The following is a 12,537-nucleotide window of genomic DNA, read 5'->3' as shown; positions in this document are numbered from 1 at the left end:
TTCTCTTTTTAGTTATTCTTGTAATTCTGAATTTACTATTTAGATAATATTTTAGATATTAGTATTTTATTTTAAAAAGAACTCTAGAGGAGAAGAGGGAGAGAGAATGGAAGGGTGGAATCTATTATCAAAAACCCTAGATCTAAATTTTTCTCTTCTCTTTATGAAGAAGAAAACCTATTATTCTAGTTGAAGGTTAATGAAGCTTTGCTTCATCATTACTGTGAGATCTTTCTTATCTTTAATTGTTTTATTGCTTTTTGGGTATTTGTTTATTCTCTAATTTATTGTCATGATTATGTTTGTTAATTAGATAATTGGCAACTATTTAATTATCAACTTAATCTATTGTCAATTAAAGGATTCATCGTATGAAGATTTTAATGTTTGTGACAAATAGTATAGCAGTGCGTTGTGTTATGAAAATAAACAATCTAATTTAAATGAACCATCGTATGCGTTTGTTGATTATGATTTGGGTCTATCTGGTTTTTCAGACTGTCAATTAATTAAATCATATGATCGTATCTAGGGTTATCTATTGATTAGGAAAATAACCAATGGTCGTACCTTGGTTATCGACTAATAAAGGAGAGATTGACTGTTAGAGAGTCTCAGTAGCTATAACCGGTCTATTCATAAGTGGTAATAATTTATATTTGAATCAATGATCAGTAGTTGAATCAAGCTGAGTTAATTCCTTCAACCAGAGCTTTTCCCAATTTGAATTATAATTTTAATTTGCATTCTTGTTATTTTAATTTGATTTTTATTATTGTCAACAATCCCCCCATCTCTGTGGACACGACCCTGCTCAATTTCCTTATTCTTTATTTTTATTTATTTTGTTCCCATTTTTTTGTGTTCTTTGCATGCATGGTCGAAGGTCATTATTACCTAATTTTGAGCCCATAGACCTTGAACTTGAAAAAACACTTCGCACACACAAACACGTTGCAATTAAAAATAAAATTGAAATGGATTTGCAACAACAACAGCAAGCACCACGGGAGAGGCCATTTAAGGACTATTTCAGTCCCTTAACTAATTTGAGCACATCATGTATAAGTTACCCAAATGTAGCTGTTAGGAGTTTTGAGTTAAAACCTAGTGTGCTAAATTGTCTCCCAACATTCTATGGCTTAGAAAATGAGGACCCATATAATCATTTCAATGATTTTCATGCTGTTCGTCAAACTTTTAAATATGAGAATTTTTTAAACGATGATGTTAAACTTAGACTATTCCTATTTTCTTTAAAGGATAGAGCTCGTTCATGACTCAATACATTGCCTGCTAATAGCATTATATCATGGGAACAAATGGTAACAAAATTTTTGAATAAATATTTCCCAGTATATAAAATTAATGTTATTCGTAGGGAAATTTCAGAGTTTACCCAGAGAGAAGACGAGCAGTTTTTCGAAACATAGGAGTGTTTCAATGGACTACTTTTGAAGTGTCCACATCATAGATACGAGAAATGACACCAATGCCAATACGTTTTGGATGGATTATTGTCGCATGTGCAAGGATGGTTAATGGCAACAAGTGAAGGAGAGCTAATGTCAAAAAGTGCATCAGAGATTTGAGAATTTTTCCAGCGACAAGCAGATAATTCCCAACAATGGAGTCGATCACTCAGGAGTACGAAAAGAATTAAGGGAGTAAATGAGGTTCACATTGGCGAGTCAAGTTCGGGAATTAAAGAAGTCAAGGAGATGGTTGAAGGTCTTTCTCGACAAATAGCATCATTAACGACTGTTAAATCAATAGAACCACATGATCATAGGTGTAATGAGAAAACCATCAAATTACAACCATACTCCAACATATATAACCCTGGATGGAGAAACCACCCTAATTTTTCATGATCTCAAGGATTCCAATAGAGTGGACCAGCAACTCCAGCTCTACCAATGCAACCAATTCCTCAAGTTCCTCAAGTCACTCAGCCACCATTTAGACCATACTATCAGAACCAGAATTACTCTCAACCCAGACTATGGGAGGATGCATTCTAGAATTTCAGAAATGTTACTCACTCCACGATCGAGCAACATAACCGCACCATTGATGAACTACGAAATGAGATGAGACCAGGCTTCAACTCATAAGCCCAATTAGTTTCAAGCCTTGAGAAGATAGTGGGACAGCTTGCTTCTTCAATTCAGAGCTTGGCAATGACTGTTGAGAAAGGCAAGTTTCCAAGTCAACCAGTGCCTAATCCTAAAGGAGTGCATGAAGTAAATACCAATTCACCAAAGTAGCACGGAGAGGTCAAAGCTGTCATGACCTTGCGAAAAGAAAAAGAAGTCGACAACAAAGTGGAGATGTCGGCGACAAAAGCAAATCAAATTGTACCTGTGAATGTTGAGAACTCACCATCGGAGAAGAGAGAAGAAATCAACGCATGAGAATACGTTCCTAAAGCTCCATTTCCTCAGAGGTTAACTAAAGGAAAGAAGTGAAAATCCACAAGTAAGATTTTTGAGATCTTCAAACATGTAAGTATTAACATCCCTTTACTTGATGCTATAAAACAAGTGTCATCTTATGCTAAGTTTCTTAAAGATCTTTGTACTAAAAAGAGAAACATGCACGTTAAAAAAAAAGGTTTTTTTAACAGAAAACATTAGTTCTATACTCCAACACGAAATTCCTCTAAAATGCAAAGACCTAGGCTCCCACATTATCTCATGTAGTATAAGGAACCATAAAATTGAGAATGCATTGTTGGATTTAAGAGCTAGTGTAAATCTGTTGTCTTATTCAGTATTTGTGAAATTTGGACTAGGAGAATTACACCCAACTCCAATAGTGTTACAGCTTGTAGATCGGTCCACGAAAATACCTCGTGGTATTGTGGAGGACGTGCTTATCCAAGTAGACAAGTTTTATTTTCCTGTTAATTTCATTGTAATTGACACTCAACCAATGCAAGATTCAAGGAAGCACATCCCTATTATCCTAGATTGACCTTTTTTGGCAACTGCCGATGTTCACATTCAATACAAGACTGGAAATATGCAGTTATCCTTTGGCAACATAACTATGGAGCTAAACATTTTCAACATTGCCAAACAACCTCACAATGCAGATTATGGAATTATTGATGTGGATTTAATAGAAGCATTAGTTGATAATATCTTTCTTTCAAACCTTAGTGACGATCATTTACGAACATGTTTAACTCACTTTAGTTTTGATTTTGATATTGACAGATCAGTCGATGAGGTCAATGCCCTACTTGACTCAGCACCATCCATGGACACCAATAAATGGAAGTCACAAGTTGAACAACTAGCACCATCAGAGAATAAACTCATTCCATCATCAGAATTACCGCCGAAACTCGAGCTCAAACCATTACCCAACACTTTGGAATATGCATTTTTGGGAGAAAAAAGCACTCTGTCGGTAATCATCTCACCATCCCTAAATGACGAACAAAAAGGTAAGTTGTTAGATGTTTTAAAAGAGCACAAAGGATCATTAAGATGGACCATAGCTGACAAAAAAGGTATAAACCCAATAAACTGCATGCATTACATTCACCTTAATGAAAATGCTAAACCTACTAGGGAAATGGAACGTCGGTTAAATCCTAATATGAAAGAAGTTGTTAGAACTGAAGTCCTTATGCTATTAAATGTATGTATCATTTACGCCATTTCTCATAGTTCATGGGTCAGTCATGTGCAAGTTGTCCCTAAAAAGTCAGGAGTCACAGTAGTTACCAATGTTGATAATGAATTGATACCCACTAGAGTGACTACATGATGGCGTGTATACATTGATTATAGAAAGTTGAATTCTTTCATACATAAAGACCATTTTCCTTTACCATTTATCGATCAAATGCTTGATAGATTAGCAGGCCATAAATTTTATTGCTTTCTAGATGGCTACTTAGGATACAGTCAGATCCCCATAGCACCAAAAGATCAAGAGAAAACCACTTTCACTTGTCCTTTTGGCACTTTTGTATATATGAGAATGCCATTTGGATTATGTAATGCACCTGCTACATTTCAACGATGCATGTTAAACATTTTTTCTGATATGGTTGAATGATTCCTTGAAGTCTTTATGGATGACTTTTATGTCTTTGGTGACTCATTTGATCAATGTTTACATCATCTAACACTAGTTCTGTAGAGATGTATCGAGAAGAACTTAGTCTTAAATTGGGAGAAGTGTCATTTTATGGTAAAACAAGGTATTGTTCTCGGTCACATCATTTCGAGCAAAGGTATTGAGGTTGATGAAGCCAATGTGGATCTCATTTCCAATCTTCCTCCGCCTAAAACAGTCAGAGAAGTAAGATCTTTCCTTGGGCATGCTGGTTTTTATAGACATTTCATTAAGGATCTTAGCAAAGTTTCTAGACCCTTATGCAATTTACTTGCTAAGGATGTACCTTTTGTCTTTAATAATTCATGTCTTGTGGCATTTGAAAAACTAAAGCAGTTGTTGACATCATCACCCATCATTTAGCCCCCAAACTGGAGCTTACCATTCGAGCTCATGTGTAATGCATCTGATTATGCAGTAGGAGCAGTATTAGGACAAAGAGTTGATCGAATTCCCCATGTCATTTACTACGCTAGTATGACATTGAATGATGCATAGTTGAAATATTCAACTACTGAAAAAGAAATGCTAGCAGTAGTGTTTGCATTAGAAAAAATTTGATCTTATCTTATTGGTTGTAAAATAATTGTATTAACATATCATGCTGCTCTTAAATTTCTACTCATAAAGAAAGATGCAAAAGGTAGGCTAATTCGTTGGGTGTTACTTTTATAGGAATTCGACTTGAAATTTAAAGATAAAAAAGACACATAAAATGTTGTGGCTGGCCATCTCTCTCGTCTCCATTTTGACACAATTATAGAACCATTAACATTGAATGAGTCATGTCCCGATGAACAATTAATGAGTGTGGAAGTATTACCGTGGTATGTAGATATCATTAATTATCTTATTACAGGTCAACTTCTAGAGCATTGGACCAAGCAAGACAAGGCCAATTTTTTTACAGAAATAAAGAATTTCTTTTGGGATGACCCTTATATGTTCAAGTATTGTGCAGATCAAATTGTTAGACGATGTGTCCTAGAAAGTGAAATTGAGAATATTCTTTCATTCTGCCATAAACAAGCTTGTGGAGGCCATTTCAGTGCTAAGAAAACAGCAACTAAAGTTTTACAATGTGGTTTTTATTGGCCAACTATATTTCGAGATGCTTACACTTTTTGTTTCTCATGTGATAGGTGTCAACGAATAGGGAGCATTGCACGAAGGAATATGATGCCACTAAATCCAATTTTAGTGGTTGAGAGTTTTTATGTATGGGGTATCGACTTTATGGGACCTTTTCCCCCCTTTTTTCGGCCATTAATACATATTGGTTGCTGTTGACTACGTATCGAAATGCGTACAAGCAATTCCACGTAGAGCAATTCCATGTAGAACCAATGATCATAAGGTGGTGATAAGATTTTTGAAAAGCAACATTGTTTCACGCTTTTGATTCCCTCGAGCAATAATCAGTAATGGTGGTGTCCACTTTTGTAACAAAGCATTCAGAACTCTTTTGACAAAGTATTACATCACTCACAAAGTGGCAACCCCATATCATCCACAAACTAATGGCCAAGTTGAGATCTTCAATCAAGAAATAAAGCACATATTAGAAAAACAGTGAGGCCAGACAGAAAAGATTGGTCATTAAGACTCGATGATGCATTATGGGCATATAAAACAGCTTTCAAGATCCCGATTGGGATGTCACCCTACAGGCTAGTGTATGGAAAAGCTTGCCATCTACCTGTGGAACTCGAGCAACGTGCATACTAGGCCATCAAGAAATTCAACTTTGACGTGCAGCAAACTAGCTCAAAAAGAAGATTACAGCTGGCAGAACTTGAAGAAATTTGCAATAATGAATACGAAAATGCCAAAATTTACAAGCAGCGAATGAAAGTCTTTCATGACAAGCAAATTATGAGAAAATCTTTCACTCTAGGTCAGAAAGTGCTTTATTTAATTCTCGCTTGCACCTATTTCCAGGTAAATCATGCTCTCGATGGTTTGGCTTTTTATTGTTCACACTATTTTTTCACATGGGGCAATTTAAATTAAGGACCCAAAGAACGGTGTCATGTTTAAAGTTAATGGTCAAAGATTAAAGCCATATCTAGAGTACCAACCACATGGAGAGGACACCAAAATAAATTTGAGTGACCCGCCAGATTTCAATTGAGATGTTTCTTTCTTTTCGGTGATTTGATTTTTTTTTCTTTCTTTTTACTATTCTTTTGCTAATTGAAATTAGTTTTGCATAAGTTGTTTGTTTAACTATTAAGTTTTCTTTTATTATTGTTAATCATGAGTGCCGCAACTAAACAGCTCCTCCTGAACATTCTTAGACAACTTCAACGTGTAAAATCTCATCTCAAAAGGTAGATTTGATTTTGTAAAACACATCATATTTGGGCTTTACAACCACCAGAGTTAGTATCCCATGTGGATGACTTAGAACGCCAACTCAGAGATATTGAGGGAGGTGTCTACAACATCCAGTTGGAGCTTGAGGTAAATTCAATAAGAGGACGATTATAATTTTTTTTTTGTGTTTTAGTTTGTTTCTTTGTTTGTGTGCTTTAGTTTGTTACCCCGGTGAAGTGGCAGATAACAATACTCTGTGGCAATCAAGTCGGTTACTTCAGTTTCCCATAATAACTGATATTCTGAGACGAAGGTATGGACAGAAATGAGATTCTAGCAAAGCTTCACAATCGATTCCCTTCACTTCCTCAGAATGCCCTCCTTACAATCCATAAAGCTCGGTTCAAACGCATGCAATTGTTCATTAGGAATAACATACCTGTTGACATCCGCTGGTTAATCGAGGCCAAAGTACATCCGCTGGTTTATCGCATACATGCCTGGTTGTGGTAAAGGAAATTATGCAAGAAAACGAAGAGCTCGAAGAATTTATGTTGCTTGTCATAAGTGTGCTAGAATGAGATGAGATAAAAAAACTATGTTCTTTAGGAATGGTGTCTGATAACAGGGAAGATAAGATTAAATTCATTAAGGATGACTTGAATAATGAGTCATTAGATGATATCCTTTTGTCTCTTGAAACGCATCCCAATGGATATGTACAAGGAGCGATTCTCCAGTTATAGCCATTATTCCAAAAAGAGCATGCACGATATAGTCTCGGAAATCTGACTATAAACGACCTTGTTTACCAATTTATAAGAAAACTGGATGGGAAGCCTATCCTCAACCCATAAAGTGAAATGCAAGTAATGCAATCCAAGAGGGGGGTGAATTGGGTTTTTAAACATAATGCAATACGATTCGCACAATAAATCAATCTAACGCCTTAATAAAATATAGAACAATAAATTCAAACAAGCATAAAAATAAAAGAGCAAGGGAAGAGAAAAACAAACACGTGGATTTTTACGTGGTTCGGCAATCCCCGCCTATGTCCACGCCTCCAAGCCAACCAAGCTCGAGGATTTCACTATCCAAGCCTCCCAAGGCTTCAAGTTTTTACAATTGAATTTCAAGGTGTCAGTGAACCTTTACAACCAAGAGATTATCTCTCCAATCTCTTCACCCCAAGTGTTTCTCACACTTACACACTCACAATTTGATAAGAAATGAAAATTACAACAAAAACTCTCTTTAAGAGTGGATATGCAACTAATAGCTCAACAATGATTCAATCAATGATGATTTGCATTTTGGAAGCTCAATATATGTTGTATGATCTTATATTTGCGTGCATTGATTCTTAAAATGAAGTTTGAGTTGAGTTTTTATAGTGAAAGCCCAAAAACTAGCCGTTATAGGAAAATTCTAACGCTCAAGCTGTTAGCCGCTTGATTATCCGGCTAGCCACTCAGGAACTGTGATATTACCGTTATTTTTTAATTTTGCTACAGTAACACTGTTTACTAAAAATTATATTTTAGCCCAAAACGTTTTATAATTATACTATAGCCCAAAACGTCTTAAAACTTTACAAATAAGTCCAATTTCAGAACTTCCTAAGAATAGTTGTCTTTCCCAAACTTTTTAAAATTATGCTATGGCCCCAAAGATTTTATTATTACACACAAAGGTCCTTTTCAACATAATACCCATATTTTTCAAAGTTCTCAAAACCTTTCACTTTTGTCCAAAATATTCATAAATTATAGTATGGCCCAAAACATTTCAAATGTTTGTAAAAACATCCAACTCTGAAATTTAATACTTATTTAAAATCAAAGATTTCAAATCTTAGCATTTAAGTTCAAATTACTTAAATCCACAAAATACTTTACTTTATAAAAATAAAACATTTTAGTTTATGAAAAGTATTTAATTAAATTAATCTCTTGAGCTTCTCAAATGCTAAATCATGCATCAATTAAATCATACCGGCTTTACAAGAATTTATCGCACTAATTTGTCCGTTGAGCTCTAAACTATATTCTTGATGTCGCCGTTGTCCGTTGAGTGTCTTCAATCTTGATTTCACTTGATCACTTGCATAAATATTATCCTTAAAAAACTAGTGAAAATGTGAAATATAATATTTATTATTTTTACTTAAGGCACATGTTTGTTATCATCAAAATTACATTATGTATAGCCTTTTAGGCTAACAATCTCCCCCTTTTTGATGATGACAAACATCTCATGTATTTTGACATTTATATTTCCCCTTAATACATGGCATATATAATTAAACATATAAATCAAATTCAAAACAAAAACTCCCCCTGAATATTTGGTTTAGATAATTCGAAAGCTCCCCCTTAATATTTTAAAAACATGCATAAATACTTGAAATACAAAATATGTATTACATGTCTTCATATTCAAAATTCAAAATACATGACTTCTCCCCCTTCATCATCAAAATTACTAAAAATGTATGTTAAGACTGAAAAATTTAACCAAAATGACATTATCAAAAACTTATCATATTTATTTCCCGCTTTAAAAAATAGATATATGCAATTTGAAACAAGATCACCAAAAATAATTCAATGAAGATATTACCAATTTTGGGCGAGCAAAAATTTCGACAGAGTCTCCCCTTAAAAATGAACAAATCCTCAAATACACAATGTGGTTAAAAACACTTCCATATAAGGTTTAACAAGTATAACAAACCAACAACTCCACCAAGTTATCAAGCAACACATAAGAATTAAGCATATAATTAATCAATCCGAAAACATCATCCAAATATAACATATCCGAAGATTAAATAACAAGCATCCTTAATCCACAAATTAAAAATAACATAGCCAAATATCAAACGACAAGATATCATCCGCAAATGAAAAACAACCATGCATGAATAAATGTAGTGCAGAGTGACAAATAACAAAATAAAATAGAGTGCTAAGGAGATGGTGGATGTGATGAAGAGGATGGTGGTGGAAATCCAAGAGCTGCAAAAAGTTACTGCTGGCCATCAAGAAGCTGCTGCTGTTGAGCAAAGAGACGCTCTCGCTCGGAAATGGACTGAAGGTGAAAAGCTTCAAGCATAGACTGAAGTTTGTCTTGCCGCTCAGAAAGTGAATCCACTTTAGTTAACAGCTGTTGCAACGGATCCTCAGAGTCAGCTGAAGTAGAGTGAGAAGGACCCTCGGAAGGTGGAGGTTGTGAGAGATATGGAGCACTAAGATTAGGAAGCAAGTGTGGGGGACGGACATTGTTAAAGAAACGATGATCTGTAGGAGCAATATCCCCAACCTTTTTGTTTCTTTCATCTTTATGCCATTGATTATCCCTCCAATAAAAACCCAAATTAGCAATTGATTCATCACCTAATTCCCTTGAATTCAAGGAGATTGGCTCAGTTATAGGGACATGGAAATACTCTAGAATTCGGGTAATAATACTAGCATATGGAAGGGATCTTTTGGCTAAGTTGGGAGTACTAAGCATGTGATGAAGGATAATATACCCAATATTTAGCACCCTCTCCTCTAGAATACAATCCAAAATGGCTACATCTAAACGGCTAACTTCATCCGCATGACCAGCCCTAGGAGTAATCACATGATGAAGAACATAATGAAGGATTCGAGTTTGAAGGGGCAAGGTTTGAGATTTCAAAGGTGAGTTACAGAACGCAGTGGACAAATCACGCCGTCAACAAATATTTCGAACAGCATTTTCAAGGGAAAACCAAGGTTGTTTAATTTTGGCTCTAACACTATATATTTCCAATCCCTCATTTGGAGTGCCAAGGATAGAATTTAGCAAAGCAACATCAAATTCAATGTGAACTCTCCCAACATTAGTAACAATTCTATTTGACACTTCCGTATCTATATTCGAATAGAAAACCTTGACTAAATTTTCATAGTAAGGATCATTAACGACCAACACATTCTTCCATCCCATAGCAATAAGTAAATATTTAAGAGATTTATCACAAATTTCTAAATTCTTCATATTATTGAGATTGACAAAATAAGGAGTAATTACCGTCCTTGGCTTGAAATGGTCGAGAAAATGTTTCCGAAGTTGGAGTTGAGGAAAATGAATCAACATAAAGTCCGAATAATCTCCATGATCATCCTTACGCTTCTTGGCCACGTGTTTTCCCTTGGACTTGTCGCCACCCGCCATTGTTGGAAGGAAAAAGAGCTTAAAAAAGCAATTTCGGGTTTAACAAAAATTGAGTGAAATGGATTTGTTTGAGGCAAGAAAATCAATCCTAGAGATGAATGAAACTAATTTATGATGTAGATTGAATTAAAAATGGGCTAAAGGAAGCTTGAAAATGAAGAGAGAGAAACGGGTTGAGTGAGATTTTTGATTTTGGGTTTTATGAGGAGAGTTAATGAAATGATGTTTTGAGACTGAAAATTGAAGGAGTAATGGATGAATAATAAGTTGGATGATTGATTTTAACAAGAAAATGAGTGAAAGATGAAGAGATTTGAGAAAGAAAATGAAGAACACTATTCACACGTGAATGGAATGAGGATGTAATGATGAAGAACAAATGAAGAAATCATGATGGAGAAGTGTTTAATGAAGATGAAATGCATGGGTATTAGTTTGAATGGTTGATTTGGGCATGAAAATGGATGAAAAAGGAAGAAATTAGAAGTGAAAATGGATGGGTTGTTCACGGTTTTGAGTGAAGGAGAAAACAAGTGCAGAAAATTAACAAAGGAAGAAGAAGAAGCAAAAACAAATTGCCAAACCCGTGACCAAGCGGCTAGCCGCTTGCCGCTTGCTCTCGAGTTTGGGACAGTTTTCCAAGCGACTAGTCGCTTGGAACAGGTGGCTAGCCGCCTGGTTGCTGTCCACCTGCACTCTACTTGCTTTCCGGCTAGTTTCGATCAATTCTGTGACCATTTTGTGATCCCGAAACATCTCAAGAGCCAATTTAATGCATGATTCAAGATTTTAAACATCCAAAAGATGGTTAATTCAAACTAATAATCCATCCAACAAACATATATTCATAAAGCACATAAGCATTTGAAAATTAATAAATCAAACACCTCATATATCTAACATTCGTAAACACTTCATAAACATTAAAAATCATCAAGCAAACAATTTTAGTAGATTCAATAACATACATAGAGATGTTAATGCGAAAATTTCATCATCCCAAGTTCATGCCAAATTTTTGAAAATTGTTCTTCGCAAAGGGGTTTTGTAAAAATATCAGCAAGTTGTTTTTCCGTAGAGATAAATTCTAATGCAATATCACCTTTTTGAACATGATCTCTTAAGAAATGATGTCTAATCTCTATATGCTTGGTTCTAGAGTGTTGATGAGATTCTTTGAAAGATTTATGGCGCTAGTATTATCACACTTGATAGGAATTTGTTCAAGATTAATACCATAGTCTCTAAGTGTTTGTTTCATCCAAAGTGCTTGTGCATAACAACTGCCTGCGGCAATATATTCCGCCTCAGTAGTTGAGAGTGCCGTCGAATTTTGTTTCTTACTAAACCATGAAACAAGTGAATGACCAAGAAAATGGCAAGTTCCACTAGTACTCTTCCTATCGACCTTGTGACCAGCAAAATCGGCATCCGAATAACAAGTTAAATCTATATGAGTTCCTCTAGGATACCAAAGGCCAATACCTATGGTTCCACTCAAATAACAAAAAATTCTTTTAACAGCAAGCAAATGAGATTCCTTGAGACATGATTGAAATCTTGCACACAAACATACACTGAACATGATATCGGGTCTACTTGTGGTTAAGTAAAGTAAGGATCCGATCATACCTCGATACTTTTTAATATCAACCTCTTTACCTTTTTCATCTTTATCAAGCTTGATTGTTGTACTCATTGGAGTATTCTTGGTATTTGATTCATCAATACCAAATCTCTTGAGCAAGTCTTTGACGTACTTAGCTTGGTTGATGAAGATCCCCTCATTGTTTTGTTTGATTTGAAGTCCAAGAAAATACTTCAATTCTCTCATCATGCTCATTTCAAATTCCTTACTCATACAAGAGG

At 35.1% G+C, this 12,537-nt stretch overlaps 1 non-coding gene across 1 annotated transcript; it reads right to left on the bottom strand.

The window, feature by feature from the left end:
• Positions 1-1,373: 1,373 nt before the first annotated feature.
• On the bottom strand, positions 1,374-1,477 carry LOC127902906 (small nucleolar RNA R71). The gene has a single exon (XR_008055543.1). It is a non-coding gene; the product is annotated as a small nucleolar RNA R71 (small nucleolar RNA).
• Positions 1,478-12,537: the final 11,060 nt, after the last annotated feature.

This window comes from Citrus sinensis, chromosome 5 (genome assembly GCF_022201045.2).
Source record: "Citrus sinensis cultivar Valencia sweet orange chromosome 5, DVS_A1.0, whole genome shotgun sequence".
Taxonomy (NCBI): Eukaryota; Viridiplantae; Streptophyta; class Magnoliopsida; order Sapindales; family Rutaceae; genus Citrus; species Citrus sinensis.
Note: the sequence above shows the minus strand (reverse complement) of the source record. Positions and strands in the feature narration are given on the sequence as shown.